This window comes from Elephas maximus, chromosome 5 (genome assembly GCF_024166365.1).
Source record: "Elephas maximus indicus isolate mEleMax1 chromosome 5, mEleMax1 primary haplotype, whole genome shotgun sequence".
Taxonomy (NCBI): Eukaryota; Metazoa; Chordata; class Mammalia; order Proboscidea; family Elephantidae; genus Elephas; species Elephas maximus.
Window position 1 is genome coordinate 90,141,931 of NC_064823.1, and position 24,338 is coordinate 90,166,268.

A 24,338-nucleotide genomic window follows, 5' to 3' on the forward strand; every position below is an offset into this window, starting at 1 on the left:
TATTTTGTGCCTTACTATCCAACTACACAGGGTCATTGAATAAAGGGAGAACAATTACTCAAATACATTCAAGGCTGGTTGGAAAAATATCTTCAGACCTTCTAACTAAAGACTTTATAGAATTGCACAATTTTGGGTAGGAAGTCAGTTGAAACTACTCAGGGCTTCTGAAAGAAAGAAAATTACATGAAGCAATGCTTTAAGGTTCACAAGGGATACATGTATTTCATATGAATGAACATTATATATGTAGAAAATATTTCCGAAAATTCATGGTGAAAACATCAGGCTTCCTGATCTTTTCAAATCAATAAGTTGAGGCTCAAGTGAGTTTTAGTTTGTTTCCCAGGTATGAAATTATATATAGGACATCACCAGAGTGGAATTTTTCTGGATTTACAAAATGAAAATAATACCTTGAATATAATCCAACTGATGAATGGAACTGTCCATTTCAAGAGGAACATTGAGGAGGAATTCATCAAAAGACACACAGGATTATTCCTCCTTAGAGAAGAATGGATTAACTAACATCTTAACAATTAATCAAGGGTAAAATTTCTGAGGAATGCTGAAAAGGCTCAGCTCTTGAAAATTTGTGGGGAATAATCTTTCCACAAGTTGAACCACAATGGTTGAATTAAATGTAATGCTCTCACTTATCATCCCTATTAGTCTTAGGCCTTAAAGAGACCTACTTCTTCTTTTTCTTCTTTTCTGTCTTAAAAAACTTTTGATAACCAAACAAGAAACACTTTATGACAAGACAAGTAACAATTGCCACACAAGCCAGTAGAAACCCAATCACATCTAAAGAGTGGTACTGGTACCAGGTGAGGCTGAGGGCAGCTGGATGAAGATGCTTGGCTCCTTTATGGCGTATGACAAACTCAATCCAGAAGACAGCTCGGTCCAGGGGCTTAACAGGTTGATCATGATGAATGGTTGATAACCTCATAGCATTCTCTTTATAGCTGAAGAAAAGTCAAATAAGCATCAACTTAGAGAATAAATCATAAAAGGTAAATAAGTGAAATTTTCATGCCAGTGGTAAAAATGTGTGCCACATTAGACTGGAAGAAATATATATTATTTTCCTCTGAGATGATTTTAGGCATTTTAGTTTACGGGCTAAAAAAACTAGATTTTGCTAAATATATACGATTTCAATGTGTAAGGAAATATAGAAGTTTGGGGAGGACATGTATTTTTGGGAAAGAGATTTAAAAGAGCTAAGTTTAAAGCAAAAAAAGAAAAAGAAAAGCAAAAGACCATCACTTGAGAGTGGAGGGTTTGAATCTCCCAGTAAGAAATTTTTAAAGGACCAGGTGTACAAGATTAAAAATGGCACCATTATCCAGAAATAGGAGGCAGGTCTATCATGAGGTCCAGGCACATGCCCAGGCAGGACTGAGCAGGAGTTAGTGTTGGCCAGGAATTGGTATTGACCTTACATCAATGTTTGAATAGTTAAATGAGTGAAGTGGGTTGTCTTGGTATGAATCTTGATTCTGACACCCACTTCCTGCCTGTTTTGTGCAAGTTATGTATTCTGTCTGTGCCTCAGTTGTCTCTTTGTTAAAATGGAGTAGATGGGAACAGTGCCTCTTTTATCTGATTATTGTGAAGAACAATGGATTGTGTTTTAGAATACTTAGAACTATTTCTATCATGTAGTAGAATCTCAGTAAATGTTTGCTATTACTATTTTTGTTTTTCTTGTTAGTATTGTTATTTTACATGTTGGATAGTGCTCAACATTTCACTTCGATGCACTGCAGTTGTAGTCTGTTGTTTCTCTGTTGAAAATCATTATGATCAAGGGAGAAATGTGAATAAAGGCATATGGTTTCTGAACTCTGAATCCCAAAGTGCTATGACATGACACTGTAGAAACAGCAATAGAGGTAACTTGCAAAAGCCACCCACCTGTATGCTTTAGGGAACAGGGATGTGCTTTCCTCAGAGATGCTGGGGAGATGGTTCTCAGCCCCCTGCCTTGTTCAGAGCTTGACCCCCAGCTTCAACCAGATACTGGTACCTACACCAAACACCCTTGCCCCTCTAAGACTGTAGGACAGAGCCTGTACCACACACTTGATGATTAGCTACCTGGACACCTGAGCTGAATCCACACAAGAAAAGTGAGTGGACTCATAAGCACACATACCTGATATCAGCTCTAGCCATCTGGCGACAGGACATCAGAGCTCCAAAGGTGGAAATAATCAAGCTAGCTCACTCAAGCAACCCATTTGGGCATATCAAAACAAAGCAAGAAAGTAGGATACAGAAAGCAAATATAAAATAAACTAAGACAATAACTTATGGATGGCTCAGAGACAACAGTCAATATCAAATCACATAAAGAAACAGACCATGATTGCTTCAACAAGCTCTCGAAAAAGAGGATCAAAGAATCTTCTGGATAAAGGTGCCTTCCTGGAATTACTGGATGCAAAATTCAAATGATTAGTATACAGAACTCTTCAAGATATCAGGAAGAAGATCAGGCAATACGCAGAATAAGCCAAGGAACACATAGATAGAACAGTTGAAGCAATTAAAAACTTTATTAGAGAGCATAATGAAAAAGTTAATGAGGTGCAAGGGTCCATGGAGAGACAGCAATCAGAAATTCAGAAGATTAACTACAAAATTACAGAATTAGACAACTCAATAGAAAGTCACAGGAGCAGAATAAAGCAAACAGAAGGCAGAATTTCTGCACTTGAAGATAAAGCAGTTGTCACTAATATATTTGAAGAAAAATCAGAAAAAAGAGTTCAAAAAAATGAAGAAACCTTAAGAATCATGTGGGATTCTGTCAATAGAAATAACCTATGAGTGATTGGAGTACCAGAACAGGAAGGGATAACAGAAAATACAGAGAGAATTGTTGAAGATTTGCTGGCAGAAAACATCCCTGGTATCATGAAAGATGAGAACATATCTATTCAAGATGTCCATTGAACTCCACATGAGGTAGATGTTAAAAGAAAGTCACCAAGACATATTATACTCAAACTTTCCAAAACCAAAGATAAAGAGAGAATTTTAAGAGCAGCTGGGGTAAATGAAAAGTCATCTGCAAAAGAGATTCAATAAAAATAAGCTTGGACTACTTGGCAGAAACCATGTAGCAAGTAGACAAAGGGAGGACTTATATAAAAAATTGAAGGAAAAAATTTGAGAGCCAAGAATCTTATATCCAGTAAAACTGGCTCTCAAATACAAAGGTGAAATTAGGACATTTCCAGATAAACAGAATATTATGGAATTCGTAATAATCAAACCAAAACTACAAAACATACTAAAGGGAGTTCTTTGGTCAGAAAATCAATAATATCAGGTATCCAAGATTCAAACACTGGGCAGTACAATCAGATGTTAACACAGAAAGGGAAATCACAATTTAAATCAAGAAAATAAAATGTTCAAAACAGGGAAACAACAATGTCATTATGGGAAAGAAGACAATATTAAAATAATAAAAAGGGAGTAAGAAATGTAGTCATAGATCATTAATATAGAGAGGAAGACAAGGCCATATAAAGAAATAAAAATTAGATTGAAACTTAGAAAACTGGGGTAAGTATTAAGGTAACCATATAGAAGTTGAACTATCCTACTCATAAAAATTAAATACAAGAAAAACATAGAGAGACTCAGCAGAAAAAAAAAAACAACAACAATGAGTAAGAGGAAAAGGCAATACACAAAGATAAACTACTCAGCACAAAAAATTAAGTGGGAAAAAGAAACTGTCAAGAACACCCCAAAAAAGACATCAAAACGACAGCATGAAACTCATATCTATGCATAATTACGCTGAATGTTAATGGACTAAATGCACTGTTAAAGAGACAGAGAGCAGGAGAATGGATAAAAAAAACGTGAACCGTCTATATGCTGCCTACAAGAGACTCGCCTAAACAAACTAAAACTCAAAGGATGGAAAAAAATGTATCAAGCAAACAACAGTCAAAAAAAAAGGAGGAGTGGCAATATAAATTTCTGACAAAATAGACTTTAAATTTAAATCCACCACAAAGGATAAGGAAGGACACTATATAATGATTAAAGGGACAATATACCAGGAGGGTATAACCATATTAAATATTTTTGAACCCAATGACAGGGTTGCAAGATACATAAAACAAACTCTAACAGCAACAAAAAGTGAGATAGACACCTCCACAATTATAGTAGGAAGCTTCAACACATCACTTTTGGTAAAGGACAGGACATCCAGATAGAAGCTCAATAAAGACACGGAAGATCTAAATGCCACAATCAAACGTCTCGACCTTGTAGACATGTACAGAACACTCCGCCCAACAGCAGCCAAAGTATACTTTCTTTTCTAGTACACATGGAGCATTCTGTAGAATAGACCACATATTAGGTCATCAAGCAAGCCTTAGCAGAGTCCAAAACATTGAAATATTACAAAGCATCTTCTCTGACCATAAGGCCATAAAAGTATAAAGCAAAAACAGAAAAAGTAGGAAAAGAAATCAAACACTTGGAGACTGAACAATACCCTGCTCAAAAAAGACTGGATTATACAAGACATTAAGGATGGGATAAAGAAATTCATAGAATCCAATGAGAATGAAAATACTTCCTATCAGAACCTTTGGGACACAGTGAAAGCAATGCTCAGAGGTGAATTTATATCAATAAATGCACACGTACAAAAAGAAGAAAGGGCCAAAAGCAAAGAATTATCCCTACAACTTGAATGAATAGAAAGAGAACAATAAAAGAAACCCTCAGGCACCAAAACAAAACAAATAATAAAAATTAGAACAGAACTAAATGAAATAGAAAACAGAAAAACAATTGAAAGAGTTAACGAGACCAAAAGCTGGTTCTTTGAAAAAGATTAACAAAATTGGTAAACCATTGGCCAAACTGACAAAAGAAAAAAACAGGAGAGGGAGCAAATAACCTGAATAAGAAATCAGATGGGCGATATTAAAACAGACCTAACTGAAATTAAAAGAATCATATCAGATTACTTCAAAAAATTGTACTCTAATGAATTGTAAACCTAGAAGAATTGGACGAATTCCTAGAAACACACTACCTACCTAACATAACACAAACAGAGGTAGAACAACTAAATAGATGCATAACAAAAGAAGAGATTGAAAAGTTAATCAAAAAACTTTCAACAGAAAAAAGCTCTGGCCCTGATGGCATCCCTGCAGAATTCTACCAAACATTCAGAGAAAAATTAGCACACTACTACTAACAGTATTTCAGAACACAGAAAAGGACAGAATACTCCCAAACTCAGCGTCTGAATCCAGTATATCCTTGATAGCAAAACCAGGTAAAGACACCAAAAAAAAAAAAAAAGAGAGAGAGAGAAAATTATAGACCTATATCCATTACGAACTTAGATGCAAAAATCCTAAATGGAGAGAGCCTGAAAGCATTCCCCTTGAGATCAGGAACCAGGCAAGGATGCCCTTTATCACCACTCTTATTCAACATTGTGCTGGGGGTCTGAGCCAGAGCAATTAGGCTAGATAAAGAAATAAAGGGCATCCAGATTGGTAAGGAAGGAGTAAAAGCATCTTTATTTACAGATGACATGATGTTATACACAGAAAACCCTAAAGAATCCTCCAGAAAACTACTGAAACTAAGAGTTCAGCAGTATATTGAGACACACGGTAAACATACCAAAAATCAGTTGGATTCCTCTACAACAACAAAAAGAACATCGAAGAGGAAATCACCAAATCAATATCATTTAGAGTAGCCCCCAACAAGATAAAATACATAGGAATAAATCTTACCCCAGATATAAAAGACCTATACAAAGAAAACTACAAGACACTACTAAAAGAAACCTACATAAGTGGAAAAACATACCTTGCTCATGGATAGGAAGACTTAACATTGTAAAAATGTCTATTCTACTAAAAACCATCTATAAATACATGCAATTCCAATCCAAATTCCAACGACATTTTTTAATGAGATGGAGAAACAAATCACCAACTTCATATGGAAGGGAAAGAGGCCCTGGATAAGTAAAGCATTACTGAAAAAGAAGAAGAAAGTGGGAAGCCTCGCTCTACCTGATTTTAGAACCTATTGTACCACCACAGTAGCCAAAACAGCCTGGTACCGGTACAACGGATACATAGACCAGAGGAACAAAACTGAGAATCCAGACATAAATCCATCTATCTGTGAGCAGCTGATCTTTGACAAAGCCCCCAAAACAGTTAAATGGGGAAAAGGACAGTCTTTTTAACAAATAGTGCTGGCATAACTGGATATCCATCTGCAAAAAAATGAAACAAGACCCATACCTTACACCATGCACAAAAACTAAGTCAAAATTGATCAAAGACCTAAATATAAATCTAAAACGATAAAGATCATGGAAGAAAAAAAGGGACAACATTAGGAGCCCTAATACATGGCATAAACATTACTAATAATGCAGAAGAGAAACCAGATAACTGGGAATTCCTAAAAATGAAACACCAATGCTCACCCAAACACTTCACCAAAAGAGTAAAAAGATTACCTTCAAGTGGGAAAAAGTTTTTAGCTATGAAATTTCCGGTTAGCATCTGATCTCTAAAATCTACATGGTACTGCAGAAACTCAACTACAAAAAGACAAATAACCCAATTAAAAAATGGGCAATGGATATGACAGACCATTCACCAAAGACGACATTCAGGTAGCTAACACATACATGAGGCAATATGATCATCAGCCATTAGAGAAATGCAATTCAAAACTACAATGAGATTCTATCTCCCTCCAACAAGGCTGGCATTAATCCAAAAAATACAAAATAACAAATGTTGGAGAAGTTGTGGAAAGGCTGGAACATTTATACACTGCTGGTGGGAATGTAAAAGGATACAACCACTTTGGAAATTGATTTGGCGCTTCCTTAAAAAGCCAGAAATAGAACTACCATAAAAAAAAACTTCGAGTCACGATCCATCAGTCCCACTCCTTGGAATATAACCTAGAGATATAAGAGCCTTTACACAAACAGATACACGCAAACCCATGTTCATTGCAGCACTGTTTACAATAGCAAAAAGATAGAGGCAACCAAGGTGCCCATGAACGGATGAATGGATAAATAAATTATGGTAAATTAATGCAATGAAATATTATGCACTGAAAGAAGAATGATGAATCTGTAAAACATTTCATAACATGGAGGAATCTGGAAAGTATTATGCTGAATGAAATTAGTCAGTTGCAAAAGGACAAATACTATATAAGACCACTATTATAAGAACTCAACAAATAGTTTAAAAAGAGAGGAGAATATTCCTTGGTTGTTACGAGAGGCGGGAAGGGAGGGAAGGAGGGAAAGGGGTTTTCACCAATTAGACAGTAGATAAGAACTATTTTAGGTGAAGGTAAAGACAGCATACAATACAGGAGAGGTCAGCACAACTGGACTAAAACAAAAGGAAAGAAGCTTCCTGAATAAACTGAACATTCGAAGGCCAGCATAGCAGGGGTGGTGGTTTGGGGACCATGGTTTCAGGTGACATCTAAATAAATTGGCATAATAAAATCTATTAAGAGAACATTCTGCATCCCACTTTGGAGAGTGGTGTCTGGGTTCTTAAAGGCTAGCAAGCAGCCATCTAAGATGCATCTATTGGTCTCAACCCCCCTGGAGCAAAGGAGAATGAAGAACACCAAAGATAAAAGGTAATTATTAGCCCAGGAGGCAGAAAGGGCCACATAAAGCAGAGACTACATTAGCCTGAGACCAGAAGAACTAGATGGTGCTTGGCTATAACCGATGACTGTCCTGACAGGGAACACAACAGAGAACCCCTGAGGGAGCAGGAGAGCAGTGGGTTGCAGACCCCAAATTCTCGTAAAAAGACCAGACTTAATGGTCCAACAGAGACTAGAAGGACCCCAGTGGTCATGGTTCCCAGACCTTCTGTTAGCCCAAGACAGGAGCCATTCCCAAAGCAACTCTTCAGACAGAGATTGGGCTGGACTCTGGGATAGACAGTGATACTGGTAAAGAACGAGTTTCTTGGATCAAGTAGGCACATGAGGCTAGGTTGGCATCTCCTGTTTGAAGGGGAGATGAGAAGGTAGAAGGGGTCAGAAGCTGGCCAAATGGACATGAAAAGAGAGAGTGGAGGGAAGGAGTTTGCTGTCTCATTAGGGGAAGAGCAATTAGGAGTATATAGCAAGGTGTTTATAAATTTTTGTATGAGAGTCTGACTTGATTTGTAAATTTTCACTTAAAGCACAATAAAAAGTAAAAAAAAAAAAAAAAAAAAACCAAATAATATATTGCACTGGGCGAATTTGTTGTAAAAGGTCTCTTTAAAGTGTTGAAAAACAAAGACATCAACTTGAAGACTAAGTTGTGCCTCACCCAAGCCATGGTATTTTCAATTGCCTCATATGCATGCAAAAACTGTACAATGAATAAGGAAGACCGAATAAAGAATTGATGCCTTTGATTTACGGTATTGGCAAAGAATATTGAATATACTGTAGACTGCCAGAAGAACAAACAAATCTGTCTTGGAAGAAGTACAGCCAGCATGCTCCTTAGCAGTGTGTATGGTGAGATTTCATCTCATATTCTTTGGACAGGTTATCAGGAGGGGTCAGTCCCTGGAAAAGGGCATCATGCTTGGTAAAAAAGAGGGTCTGTGAAAAATAGCAATAACCTCAATGAGATGGACCGACTCAACAACTGCAACACTGGGCTCCAACATAGCAATGATTGTGAGGATGGAGCAGGATCCGGCAGTGTTTCCTTCCGTTGTGCAAAGGATAGCTATGAGTTGGAAATGACTCTACAAAACCTGATAACAACAATTCCAATATGTGTCTTTCAAGACAATTTTTCATTTTACAATTCTTCCAAATAAGACAAAAATAATCATAAACAGAACTAAGGCTTTGCATACATTTATGGTGGCAATGGTTTTGGTTTCTGTCTTAGTCATCTAGTGCTGCTATAACAGAAATACCACAAGTGGATGGCTTTAACAAAGAGAAATTTATTCTCTTACAGTCTAGAACGTTACAAGTTCAAATTCAGGGCATGAGCTCCAGGGAATGGCTTTCTCTCTCTGTTCGCACTGAAGGAAGGTTTCCTTGTCATAAATCTTCCCCTGATTGGAAGCTTCCGAGGCACAGGGACCCCAGGTCTAAAGGACATGCTCTGCTCTTGGCACCTCTTTCTTTGTGGAATGAGGTCCCCACTTTCTGTTAGCTTAGAGATAAAAGTTGGTGCAGGCCACACCCAGAGAAACACCCTTTACATTGGATCAAGGATGTGACCTGGTAACGGTGTTATAATCCCACCCTAGTCCTTTTTTAAATAAAATTACAACTCTACCCTAATCCTCTTTAACATAAAATTACAATCACAAAATACAGGGAATTATGGCCCAGTCAAATTGATACATACATTTTTGGGTGGACATAATTCAGTCCATGACATTTTGATATCCACATTTTTCATGGTTTTAATTGTGTATATTTTCACCCCTATTTTTTTTTTTTTTTTTACCATTTCTAGTGATGGGATGAAATTATCAGGCTAGAAATTTTGGGAAGCAGTAAATGCATAGAAATTTGAGGTTGATTATGTCACGCCGATTTACAAGAAATAAACCATTTTATTATTGTTGTATATTACTTGTTAAAGGTCTTCCCCTTTTTCACTGGCCCTCTACTCACACTTTGTAAATTCCACGTTCCAATTACTAAGTGATGTTTGCAGCTGTTTCTTCTCATTTTGAATCATGCAACATCAGCATATGAAGATTCCAAAAAAGCTTGACTCTATCCACATCATTAAATTGGACTCTACTTTCAGGAGGTAGCTCTTTCCCAGCCGTGTTTTGAGTGCCCTCCAACCTGAGAGGCACATCTTCTGCCACTATACCAGAAAACTTTCCACTGCTATTCATAAGGTTTTCTGGCTAATTCTTTTCACAAGTAGACTGCGGGGTCCTTCTTCCTAGTTTGTCTTAGTCTGAAGTTTAGTGAAACCTGTCTGCCAGGGTGAGTCTGAAGGTATTTGAATACCAGTGGCGTTGCTTCCAGCATCACAGCAAAACACAAGCCCCCACGGTAAGACAAACTGACAGACACGTGAGGGTAACGATTTTAGAATAGCTTAAAACATTTGGAATTGCATGCTGAGAGCGTCACACCACTCTGCAGAGTAGTATTTTTACTAACAGTCGTGGTCCCTACTTCAAATTTCTTCTCATCTCATAATTCTTCCATTTCCAACGAGAGTGATTCCTCTCATTTTCCTTATTGGTTGTTTCAAAATCTCCCTATTTTCCTCAAACCTCTGACGTATCATTCCCCCAACATCATCAAAAAACAAACAAACATAGAAAACTTATTATAACCACTCACGATGGGTCAGTGATGACTGTCTTCAAAGCACTGAGCAAATCCATACTCGTCATTGTGTTCATGTCCAGGCTCACTTCTGCCCCCTTGGCCTTCATACGAGCAATGTTATCAGGTTGATCAGCAAACAAGGGAATGCCCACCATAGGGATCCCATGGTAGATAGCCTCATAGATGCCATTGGTTCCACCATGAGTTATAAAAGCTTTGGTCTTTGGATGACCTAGGAATGGGTGAAACTTAGCAAAATTATTCAGTATAATTCTTAAAAATAAAATGGGAAATACAAGAAACTCAATAAGACAATGATTTCTGGGAAACAGATTATCTTGCCCATAAAACTATATTTAAATTGTTTTTAGATCTCTGAGCAGCAAGCAAGTAGGTCTACTGGAGCAATAAGTGAGGGATTCAGGGGAGAAATGGTGTGTGCCCGGAGACTTGAAAAATGAATAGAAGATTGCCAGATGGATAAACCGAAGGAGAATATTTTAGATATAAGTAACAACACGAGAAAAAAAAAGGCGGGGGGGGGACACATCAGAGTATATTCTCTCAGAGAAACAGTGAGAAAAAGACTGAGTCTGATATGTAGGGTGTCCAAGGCAGGAGGAAGTGTGATGATGGTGGTACTGGCCTCAGAAGAAGGGAAGGCAATCCTTTATCATGAAACATTTTATCATTTCATGATGAAAATTTTGGATGTTTTCCTATAGAAAACGGAGAGTCATTGGTTCTAAGGGAGGGTTCGTCTCCATTTGAAGTCTCTCTGTAGCTGTGGAAAGCATAGGTATGAGGTGGGAGTATTAGGGGACAGAGCGATGATTCAGAAGGCTATTAGAAAATTCCAAACAAAAGGTGATTACTCCTGAAGTAACAGATACCATGCTTCTGGCCTGAAGGATTATGACTATATATAATAAAATGCCAGTGATTATATTTCATATTTTTTTCCACCAGAACAAGAAAATAAATATAAAAAACTTATGCTTCATTTTTGAGTTTTTCTGTAATGAATGCTGAAAACTTAGTTTTCTCTTGAACTATGATCCCTCTGACTGTTACTCCTATTTTCTGTATTTGTTCTCTGATCTTACCAAGGAGGTCATTCTGGGGGATCCACTTATAGAGTCGGGTATTGGGTCCTAAGTTATCTGGTTTCTTGCCATCAAATCGCCACAGCACCTATTAAGATAAAATACTTTACTCCATGAATAGAAATTCAAAATTATGTTGTTGCTGTTGTTAGATACTGTCCACTTGGTTCCAACTCTTAGGAACTCCATGTGCAACAGAACAAGAAAATGCCCTGTCCTGTGCTACCTTCACAATCCTTGTTATTCCAGAGCCCATTGTTGCACCCATTGTGTCAATCCATCCCATTGAAGCTCTTCCTCTTTTTCATTGACCCTCTATTTTACTGAGCATGACGTCTTTCTCCAGGGATTGATCTGTTCTGATAACATGTCCAAAGTATGTGAGATATAGTCTTATCATCCTTGCTTCTAAGGAGTCTTCTGGTAGTATTTCTTCCAAGCAGATCTTGTCCTTTTGGCAGTTCATGGTATATTCAATATTCTTTGCCGACATCACAATTCAAAGGCATCAATTCTTCTTTGCTCTTCCTTATTCATTGTTAAGCTTTTACATGCATATGAGGTGATTGAAAACATCATGGCTGGGTCAGGTGCACCTTAGTCTTCAAGGTGACATCTTTGCTTTTCAACACTTTAAAGAGGTCTTTTGTAGCAAATTTGCCTAACACAATGCATCTTTCTTTTTTCTTTTTTTTATTGTGCTTTAGGTGGATGTTTATAAAAAAAAACATTATAGCTCAAGTTAATTTCTCATACAAAAACTAATACACGTATTGTTATGTTACACTAGTTGCAATCTCTATAATTTCATGACACACTCCCCCATTCCACCCCAGATGTCCCGTGTCCATCCAACCAGCTGTTGTCCCTTCCTGCTTTCTCATCCTGCCTCCGGACAGGAGCCATCCATTTGGTCTCTTGTATCTGCTTGAACTAAGAAGTGCACTGTTCACCAGTATTATTTTATGTTTTATAGTCCAGTCTAATCTTTGTCTGAAGAGTGGGCTTTGGGAATGGTTTTAGTTCTGGATTAACAGAGTGTCTGGTGGCCATGGCTTCAAGGGTTCCTCCAGCCTCAGTAAGACCCTTAAGTTGTCTATTTACATGAATTCGTGTTCTTCTCCATACATTTTTCCTGCTCCTTCAGGGACTCTCTACTATGTTGCCAGTCAGAGTGGTTGTTGGTGGTAGCCGGCCACCATCTAGTTCTTCTAGTCTGAGGCTGACGAAGTCTCTGGTTTATGTGGCTCTTTTGTCTCTTGGGCTGTTTTCATTGTGTCTTTGGTGTTCCTCATTCTCCTTTGCCCCAGTGGGCTGGGATCTGTTGCATCTTAGATGGTTGCTAGCAAACTTTTAAGACCCCAATTGCAATCAACAAAGTAGGATGTAGACCATTTTCTTTAAAAACTGTCTTATGCCAATTGAGCTAGATGTCACCCGAGACTATGGTACCCAGCCCTCAACCCAGTAATTCAGTCCTCCAGGGAGTTTGGTTGTGTCTATAAAGCTTCCATGACTTTGACTTGGTCAGGTTGTGCAGACTTCCCTGGTATTGTGTACTGTCGTACCCTTCACCAAAGTTACCACTTATCTATTTTCTAGTTAGTGTTTTTCCCTTGCCATTCCTTCCCTCCTCCTTAACCATCAAAGATTGTTTCTTTTTCCATGTAAACCTTTCCATATGTTTGTATAATTGTGGTCTCAAATAGTATTTGTCCTCTTGTGATTGTCTTATTTCATTCAGCATAATGTCCTCCTGATTCATACATGTTGTGAGATCTTTTGCAGATTTATCATTGTTCTTTATTGTTGCATAACATTCCATCGTGTGTATGTACCATAGTTTGTTCATCCATTCATCTGTTAATGGATATATACATCTTAATGCTGCAATGAACATGGGTGTGCATATGTCTATTCATATGACAGAGTTTATTTCTGTAGGATAGTGGGGTTGTTCGATGGTATGGTATTTGTATTTCTAGCTCTTTAAGGAAGCTCCATATAGTTTTCCAAAATGGTTGCATCATTTTACATTGCCATCAGCAGTGCATAGGAGTTCAAATTCACTGGATTACAGTTTTTCATGGTACTCCTTTATATTCCCTTTTATTGCAGTTGGGTCTGTTTTAATGTCCCCCATTTCATTTCTTATTTAGACTGTTTGCTTCCTCTCATTTTTCTTTTGTCAGTTTGGCCAATGGTTTGTTGATTTTGTTGATCCTTTCAAAGGACCAATTTTTGGTTTTGTTGATTCTTTGCATTGTTTTTCTATTCTTTATATCAATTTTTTCTGCTCTGATCTCATATTATTTCCTTTCTTCTGGTGGCTATGGGCTTCTTTTGCTGTTTTCTTTCTATTTGTTCGAGTTGTGTAGCTAGTATTTTGATTTTTCCATTTCTTCTTTTTTTCATGTGTGCATCTACTCTTATAAATTGACCTCTGAGGAGTGCCTTTGCTGTGTCCCAAAATTTTTGCTATGATCTGTTTTCATTCTTGTTCGATTCTAGGAATTTTATGATTCCATCTTTGTTTTCTTTTATTACCCAGTGGTTTTTCAGCAAGATGGTATTCAGTTTCCTTGTATGTGATTTTTTTCCCTGTCTCTTCCTGTTATTAATTTCTACTTTTCTGGTGTTGTGATCAGAGAAGATGATTTGTATTATCTCAATGTTTTGGAACCTGTTGAAGGTTGCTTTGTGGTCTAAGATACGGTCAAATCTGTAGAATGTTCCATGTGCATTGGAAAAGAATGTGTACTTTGCTGATGTTGGGTGGATAGTTCTATGTATGTCTACAAGGTCCAGTTGATTGATTGTGGCCTTTAGATCTTCTATATCTTTGTTTAGTTTATTTCTAGATTTTCTGTCTTTTACCGAGAGTGGTATGTTGAAGTCTCCTACCATTATTTTGGAACTGTCACTTTCTCTTTTTAGTATGTTAACCCAGACCCAGACCCAGACCCAGTGCCGTTTAGTATGTTAGAGTCTGTTTTATGTATTTTGAAGCCCTGTTGTTGGGTGCACGGATATTTATTTTTTACTTATATCCTTAAGGTAGATAGTCTTTGTCAACATTATATAATATCCTTTCTTGTCTTTTATGACAGCTTTTGTTTTAAACACTATTTTACCTGAGATTAAGATTGCCAGTCCTACTCTTTTTGGTTGCTGTTTGCTTCATATACATGTATATATGTATATGTATTGTCATATATTTAGCCTTTGATTATTAATATATTTATGTCTTTGTTTCTAAGGTGTGTGTCTTATAGTCGGTGTATTCCTGGGTCACGTTTTTTAATCCATTCTTTCACTCTCTCTGTCTCTTTACCAGTGCAGTTAAGTCATTTATTTTTAGTGTGATTATCGACAGGTGTGAGTTTATTGCTATCATTTCAGAGGGCCTTTTTTTTTTTTTTGTGGTGCTAAAGTTTTCTTTGTTGCTTTTACTGTGCTAGGCTGAATTCCTTTTGTTTCTGGATTTTTATTTCTTTACTTTTTGTAGATGTTGTGTTTACTGAGACTTTATGTTTTTCTGCTTTATTTTTATCAGCAGATTTCTTAACTTTCTTTGTGGTTACCTTCAAATTTACTCCTACCTTCCTAAGTCTTTTATTTCTTGAATTGCCTTGACTTCCTCTCCATTTGAAAACTCTATACATACACTACCTGTTCTCTTTTTCATTGTTCTGATGTTGTCTTTTACAGATTGACCACTCTGGTTCCATGTTGTAAATATTTTAATTTTGTTGTATTCTTGAGAGTTTATTACCCAGGTTGCTATCTGACTGATGCTGTCCTGTGTCCTAGATTCAAGCTGTTGTCTGCTGTTGTTGATTCTCTAACTGAAGGAGTCCCTTTAATAATTCTTGTTATTTTGATTTGGTTTTTACATATTCCCTTAATGTCTGTTTTACTAGAATTATCCTAAATTTGCCATCAGCAGAATCAGTCACTCAGCTTTAGTGTAACAGGGCAGATCCAGCAGGGGAGGCTGGGAGGGTATGAGTCATTTATGGGTTAGGGCCCAAGGTTTGAGTGAATATCCTGGTGCCCCTCAGGTGCACAGTGCTCAGCACACAGTGTAGATAGGCAGCAAAGAAGGGAGAGGATATGATGTGTGAAACTAAGTGTGTGACAGAAAGAAGAGAGAGACAGAGAAGCAAAAAAAAAAAAAAGTAAATAAAATGGAGTTGTGGAAAGATTTGGAGCATGGGGTAGGGCATACCTGGGGGAACCATGTGTCAGTGGCTCTCTAACTGAGTGGTGTAGCTTGGACTATCATGAAGGGTTGTGGGTGGTGTAGAGTGTAGGTGGGCAGGAGAAAGGAAAGGAAAAAAGAGAAAGAGAGAGAAGAAACAACAAAAAAATAAAACCCAATAATGCAAATTCAACAACAACAAAAATAAATATGGTGCTGAGGCAGTTGGCCATTGGAGGTGTAATGGAATTGGGTGGTAGATCACTCATGTCTCTCTCACTGGGTGTTGCGACATGGCCCTTCAGGAAGAGGTGGGGGCAGCACAAGGCCTAGGTGAGAGAGAGAAGGAAAAAGGAAGAAAACAATAAAGAAAAATAAGAAAATATGGTGCTGAGGGTGCTGGCCTGTGAGGGAGGTGCAGATCCATGGAGACCATGTGCCAGAGGTTCTCTAACTGAGTGGTTCAGGGTAGCCCGTCGAGAAGGGGGGGCAGTGTTCAGGGCTAGATGGAAGGGAGAAAGGAAAGGAAGGGAGGAAGAGAGAGAGAGAGAAAAGAAACAAAAACAAACAAATGAAACAAAATATGGCAGTAAAGGAGCTGGCTGTTGGGGGCAGAATGGACCATTGCCTGTTAAGAAGGGACAGGGGCAGTGTACAGGGTTAAGTGGGAAGGAGAAAGTAAAGGAAGGAAGAGAGAGAGAAGAAACTGAAAAAAAATGTAGCCAAGAGACCGGCTGGTGAAGCTGGCATAGAACTAGAGAGGCCTCGTTGGTGGTTCTCTAGCTGAACGGTGTGGTACAGCCCTTAAAGAAGTGACAGGGACTTCACACAGGGTCAGAGGTCCAGGAGAAGGGAAAAGAAGTAAGGGTGAGAGAAAAAACAAACAAAGAAAGCGAAAACAACAACAAAAATGGTGCTGAAGGTGCTGACCTGTTCAGGGTGGGGTGGACTTGGGTGGCAGTGAGCTGGTGTTTCTCTGTTTGAGTGACAGTGGCCTGTAGAAAAGCTGTAGAGGCCAACTAGAAGAAAGAAGTGTGGGGTGGATGCTCGTATCCCTGGTTACAGGGTTCTTTGTCTCCGGGTAGGAACTCTATGAATTTGCCTTTTGAACTTCCAGTCTGTATTCCTTGGTGGCTATAGTCCAAGGTGACAAATCAGTACCATGTTAGCTGGTAGGGGCCCTCCACTCCTTAACTCTCCTCATTCTAAGTTCTCTGTCAGATTCTTATTGCATTTGGTGCTTGATCAAATTCTTTATCTTGTCTTCAATGCTTAGGGCTTCAGGATTGATGTTTGTATCTGTTTTACTTAGTTTTTTCAGGTTTTTGCTGCAAAGGAATGGCATGGTGCTTCTGTCTAGAGTGTCGTGTTCCCCAGACTTTGTTGTTTTGTGAAATATTTTTTACTTTTATATCTGACCTAGTATTCTAATCACCAAATTAAAATTCTACTCTTTTCTGATAATGTCTGCAGTAAGCATAGCGACCTCAGGAATCCTGCAAGAAAGAGGAGCAAATGACAGGACAGAATTCAGTGATTCCTGTATACCTGGCTACAACATCATTATAATGCCAAAACTTCACACTGCAACTATGAAACATATGTATTTCTCATTACAATGTTATTGCTAAAGTAATTATCAGTTTAAAAGACATCATATTAACATCTAACACCAAAATTTTTGTTTTCAGACTAAAATTTGAGAAAAATTGCTGTTGTCATGATAGTTTACCTTCCTGCAGAAAATTTCTATAATCAGAGCCTTTACAGACTTGAACAGACTAGTGAAGTACTTGCTCACCATTAAGATACTTTGTCTACCTTTTGTGGAATCTGGGCAAGGGCTGATGCAATCGTGTGGGCCCTTTCTTCTGTAATGTTACTGACCATTGACCCAAGAGTAAACACCACAGCACCATATTCTCCAGAGCTCTGGACAAACTCTTCTATCTCCTATGAAGAAAGAAATTGCTTCATCATGAAACAGCAACAAAATATTGAACAATATGTATCAATTTGTTGACAAAAACTTAAGAGAAAAAATCCAGCAGTAACAACCAAAACCAAACCTGTTGCTGTGAAGCTGATTCCGACTCATCACAACCCGAAGTGTTACAGGTAGAACTGAGTGCCATCGGATATTTTGGCTGTAATCTTCATGGAAGCAGATCTCTGGACCTTTCTTCTGAGTGCCATTGGTAGGGTGGAACTGCTAACCTTTTGTTTTGTAGGTTTGCATCACACAGGGATCTTCAAGTATTGATTGAAATTATCAGAATAGTGGCTGCTTTTTAACAAAATCAATCAGTCAGTTCCTTTGGAAGGAGATGTGTGATATGCAATCTATGGTCTCTATGATGTATATTTGTGTAAATTTGTTTATGTATGTGCCTTGTGGAAGCTAGAAATGAAATTAAGCTATTACACAGTAGTGAGAGGAATCCTGACTCTTCATTTACAGTTATTAATTGCTAATATACATTCTTGGAAGGAAGGATCACAGCAGGGTCTTAAGTCAGTTTTAATTCCATACAGTTATATTTCTACTGGAGTCTCAGCACAGTGCAAATGATTACTGTGCTCACCTGCTAACCAAAAGGCTGAAAATTCAAGTCCACCTAGAGATGCACCAAAAGAAAGGCACAGTGATCTTATTCTGAAAAATCAGCCAAGGAAAACCCTATGGAGCACAGATCTACTCTGATAGACATGGGATCACCATGATTTGGAATCAACACAATGACAGTTATTTGGTCATGTTCTAATAAATCACATGTTTTTATTCCAGAAAGTTTTCTGAAGAGTTCTTTCAGTTGGGAGTCATTAGCATTTCACTTCCTAACTATGAACACTATGAAAAATTAGTTATGGTGGTGATGATTGTATTTCCATATTTCTCTAAGTTACATAACCCTACTATGTCACACCTTAAACTTTCTCATAGTTTCCCATATATTCCCCTAAAATACCCCTTAAATGTCCAGATGTGAAGAATCTCTAATAATAAATAAATAAAGCTTTTAGTTTGGAATTTCTATGAAATAGTCATAAGAGTTCCATTTACAATCCATGAATATACATTTGTAGTTACATATTGAAATGTTCATATATTTTCTGCAATTTAGATAACATTTACTATAAATATTTTAACTATTGTGGCACTATTCATTGTCCTTTTCCTCCTCCTCCTCCTCCTCCTAACACTGTCATTTTCCTTTAGTATGAATAGGAAAATTTTTCCTGAATATGATTCCAAAAAAAACCAAACCCAGTGCCGTCGAGTTGATTCCGACTCATAGCGACCCTATAGGACAGTAGAACTGCCCCACAGAGTTTCCAAGGAGCGCCTGGCAGGTTCAAACTGCTGACCCTTTTGTTAGCAGCCGTAGCACTTAGCCACTATGCCACCAGGGTTTCCCCAATAAGATTAGATCGCATAAAATTATGATTAATCATACAACAACTTTTGAACTCTACAAAAGATATTACATGGAGCCTAAACAATTTGCACTCGAGATAAGTTTTGACTTTTAATCCTTGAATAAGATCTGAGTTTTATGTTGCTGCCAATAAGAAGGTAGACAAAATGGATCTCTTAATAGACTGTATACTAGTGCAATAAAGAATGATTGCTTTTTATTTATGTCTTAAAGTTGTAACATTAATTTAAAATATATTGGTTTCTTCCTTTCCTTCATAAGGTATATTATTCTATATGCTGACAAATTATTTTGTAATTTTGAACAAACAGAATTTTCAGAAAATATTGGTAGAAATTGGTTGATCTTTATTATGTACACAGAATTTATTATCTTTATTAGATGCACAGTACACATTTTCTTTTTTCATTTTATCTGGGAGCTGTGATATAGATACCTATATACTCAGCCGGAGCTATGCTGGCACAGTGGTTCAACATTCAATTGCTAACCAAAAGGTTGGCAGTTCAAATTAGTTTCAAGGTCGACCACTCCTTGTAAACCTGTGGGGCAGTTCCACCCTGTCCTATAGGGTTGCTATGAGTTAGAATCGACTCGAAGGCAAGTTTTTTTCTTTTTAATACAGAAACAGAGTTTTACTATAGGGTTGATATACAGCAGAAAACACTTCCTTTGATAGATATGCTAAACGTTTCCTTTTATTCTCAAAGATGTAAAAACTTGGGTTTTCAAATGTTGGATGGTTTCAATGCTGTAAACCAAGGCACTGAAGAAAAAAACTTTGGGTTGGCTGCAAACATTGTTGGGAGCACCCATTTATGCTCACCCATTTATATTGTTTAGGAATGGTCTGCCTCTAAGCTACAATTCTGGTGAAAAGCCTAAATCCTTACAACAAAATTTAAGTATTTCATCCAGGTTCACCTGTTTGAGAAAATGTATACATTCTCTTTTAAAAATTCCGTAGAATCATTTCAATTGAAAATACAAAACCAACAGTAACACGTTTACCTTAGGCAAGGGATGGGCGTATTTGCAGTGGAGCCCTCCAACAAAATCGAAATGTGGCAAAACTGGGCGAGGAAACTCAAAATCCCATTAAGTTCGAATGAGCCATATTTCAGCTTTCCCCATTGTCTCATATAAAGTAGTGGGTCTTCCTGAAAAGAAAAGAGAAACAAAAGGTGGAGGTAACTTGAGAAAATTGTCACCTGGGTATCAGAGAAATTTTCAGAAGGGAGCATGGAATAATGCACATAAAGTTATTTAAGAGTGTGAGAGGAGACTTAGATCTCTAATGTCACATCAGTATATTCACCATCATAAACAGTTATTAAACCTAAGCCACTGCAGAATTAAATATGCATTTGGTTTCTCTAAAGTTGTCTTGGAAGAAATACAACCAGAATGCTCCTTAGAAGTAAGGAAGGCGAGACTACTTTTTGAATACTATGGATATGTTATCAGGAGGGATCAGTCCTGGAGAAGAATATCATGCTTGGTGGAAAAGAGGGTCAGTGAAAAAGAGGAAGACCCTCAACAAGATGGATTGACATAGTGGCTGCAACAATGCACTCAAGCATAACAAGTGTTTTGTTCTGTTGTACACACAGACACTATGAGTCAGAACTAACTAGATAGCACCCAACAACAACAACAAAGTTGCAAAAGTAACAGATGCAAAAATGCAAACAACTAGAATTTGAGCTCCCCACTCAACCCTACCACAGCCATGGAAACACCTTTCCCAGAAGTACTAAGTCTAGTTTCTACAATTTAGCAAGTCAGTCCCTTGACACTCAGTTTTCCAACTAAACTGTGAGGTTTTGTGAGTATCAGCTACTATATTTGGTTCAAGTTAAGAGCTGAATAATATCTTATTAACAAATAAAACTATTTGCAATTAACAACTGGAAAATTTTCAATACAATTATGGAAATAGATGTGATTTTTTTTAATATAGTGAGACATAGTTTTCAAAGAATACAGATTAATAACTTGTATGTCAACCCTTCAAAAACTTGATAGACCTGTGAGAAAGATGAGTTGTAAGCACTTACTAAAAAATTTGGAATCGTTAGGGTTCACTAGAAACAAGTTGTGCAGAATCATATTATCTGGATTACAGCTATTTGGCTAGCAGCTTAATAAAATATTGTAGACACAAACTGTAAATTGTTGAATCTGGGATAGAGCCATTATATCTCTCAACGGAGAAGGAATCCTCAGAAGGTAATATGGAAAAATATTTCTATTAATGAATAAGAAAATTGCACTATAGAAGAAGTTATTTTTCCAATGCTACATAGATAGTTTGAGCCCTGGTGGCACAGTGGTTAAGAGCTCTGCTGCTAACCAGAAGGTCAGTGGCTGAAATCCACCAGCAGCTCTTTGGAAATACTATGGAGTAGTTCTGCTTTATCCTATAGCATCTCTGTGAGTCAACATCGACTCAGTGGCAACGGCTTTTTGCTACGTAGACAGTTTTGCTAGAAATAACGTGTCACTCTTCAATCTACATGTCTATTATCATCCAGACGTTCACTGAGGTTTGTAATGACTTCTTAAAGGTAAAAGTACATTAAAATAGATATGTAATTAATTAAAGAAATTCTAACTGTCTTAATTTTTGATTTTCCAACTTTCAGGTGTCTGTTGTCATTGTGATGGGCCATCAGGTTCTACTAACTGATTCTACAATAGAAACCTCCTAAAATATTTGTGAGATTGATAGATTATTTCATTTTTTACTTACATAAACCAAATTCCTCTCTCTTCTTACTTACACAAACTCAAATTCAAAGACACAAAGAAAGCCAAGACTTCATTCTACCAACTAAAAACATGACTTACCTAGTACTTCACTGTAAAACAGATCCCACTTCTTCTCATTAAATGTCTGGAACCAAAAGTCAAATAAACCACATATATCATATTTTTCACCCTCTCCAAGAATGTCATTCGATCTTGTAATTCTGACAGAACAATAGGTACATAGGAAGGAGGGGTTAAAAGTCCTCCACTATACTTTTCAAATGTATAGCCATAAGTGAACCGGACACTATACACAAAGGGTATTTTAAGTAGCTTGGCCAACAGCTCACCACAAGGACCAATGGCATCTGCAAGAATGACATCAAACCTTGATTGTTGTAATTTCATCATTAGTTTCTTATTGAAAACTACATCTTTACAGAGCCTTTGAATACAATCAGAATATTCCCCAGCGATTTCTTGTACTACTGAAAAATATGTCCAAAATGTATCTTTTGGCAGATCATCAGATTTCCTAATCCATTTCATGAACAGAAACTCAAAATCATCTTTAGTAAGAGCAGTAGGATAAACTTCAAATTTAATAGCAGATGGTGTGTTGGGATCAATAAGAATGGAAGCTGAAGATGTTAGAACAGTCACCTCATGACCTCTCTGAATAAGCTCATCTAGTATTGTCTTTATATTGATCCAATGGCTATATTCTGTTGGCCACACCAGCACTTTTCCACAAGTTCCACAGCTAAAGTAACAACTCAATTGTATCAGCAGAAGTGAAATCCATTTCATAGACATCCTTTTTAAATGAATTCTTCTTTTCAAATTTCTGTTCCCTTTTGCTACTGCTTGTACTTATATTCCAGGAGAAATCAATCAAGTAGTTAAAATACAACTCTTAAAGGGCAAAGTAAATGCATTATATAAATAGCCAGACCATACCAAATGAAAAAAAGCAGAGGGGAGGTGGCTTTGTGTTTTATGGGAGTACTTAACTTCCCTTTCATCATAAGTGCTATCACACAACTAAGAGTCGAGGACCTAATATTCTGATGTCATCTGTGTTATATAATACATTCTAAAATGGTGTTAAGAACTGTGACAGGTTGAAGCCACTTGTGATTGTCGTCTCCTTGACACAAGAACTAAAGAAAAAATAATTATACGGCTGCATTAATATATTTTTGGATATCATGGTTCAAGGCTTTTTGTACCTGGCAAAATCTTTATTGACATATAATTCACATACCAAACAATTCGTCAATTTCAAGCGTACAATTCAACAGTTGTTTGTATATGCACAGGGTTGCACAACCACCACCATGATTAATTTTAGTCCTTCCAAAAAGGAATCCTGTGTCCCTTACCCATCGTTTCTTAGCCTTACCACCCTCCTTCTCCCCCCAGCCCTAGAAAATTGCTAATCTACTTTCTGTCTCTATAGATTTTTCTGTTTTGGACATTTCATATAAATGGAATCATACATTTTTCTTTCACTTACCATAATATTTTAAGATTTTTCTGTTATATAAATTCTTGTCATTGTTGTTAGGTACCATCAAGTCAGTTCCCATTCATAGCAACCCTAGGTACCAAGAACAAAAACACTGCCCAATCCTGCACCATGCTCACTATTGTTATACTTGAGCCCATTGTTGCAGCCACTGTGTCAATCCATCTCTTTGAGGGTCTTCCTCTTTTCCACTGACCCTGTACTTTACCAAACATAATGTCTTTCTCCAGGGACTAATCCCTCCTGACAACATGTCCAAAGTATGTAAAACACAGTCTCACCATCCTTGCTTCTAGAAGCAGTCTGGTTGTACTCTTCCAAGGCAGATTTGTTTGTTCTTTTGGCAGTCAATGGTACATTCAATATCCTTCATCAACACCACAATTCAAAGGTGTCAGTTCTTCTTCGATCTTCCTTATTCGTTTTCCAGCTTTCACGTCCATATGATGCGATTGAAAATACCATGGTTTGAGTGAGGTGCACCTTAAACTTCAAGGTGACATCTTTACTTTTCACGTGGTTGACTATAATCAAGACAGATAATGAAAAGTGTTGTCAAGTATGTGGAGAATCTAAGTTAATGGTGGTGAAATAATTTGGGGAGAAAAAGAGATAGCGAAATAATGACACATTGTGAAGAATGGAATCAAGGTCACTGGAATGTAAAGTAGAAATTGTTGAATGAGTGTATGTTTTGTTGTGTCTATATTTTCAGCAAAAACAAACCTTTTTCAAAAGAATTAGTATTAGAAAAAAAGAATGTGGAGAAATTGGAACACTTATACATACCATTTTGGAAAACAGTCTGGCATAAAGTTGAGCATAAAGTTACCATATGATCCACCAATTCTACTTCTATGTATTTTCCCAGGAGAAATGAATACATG

At 37.3% G+C, this 24,338-nt stretch overlaps 1 pseudogene; it reads right to left on the bottom strand.

Annotated features, from left to right (window-relative positions):
- Positions 1 to 694: 694 nt before the first annotated feature.
- On the bottom strand, positions 695 to 22,736 carry LOC126077126 (UDP-glucuronosyltransferase 2B31-like; annotated as a pseudogene).
- Positions 22,737 to 24,338: the final 1,602 nt, after the last annotated feature.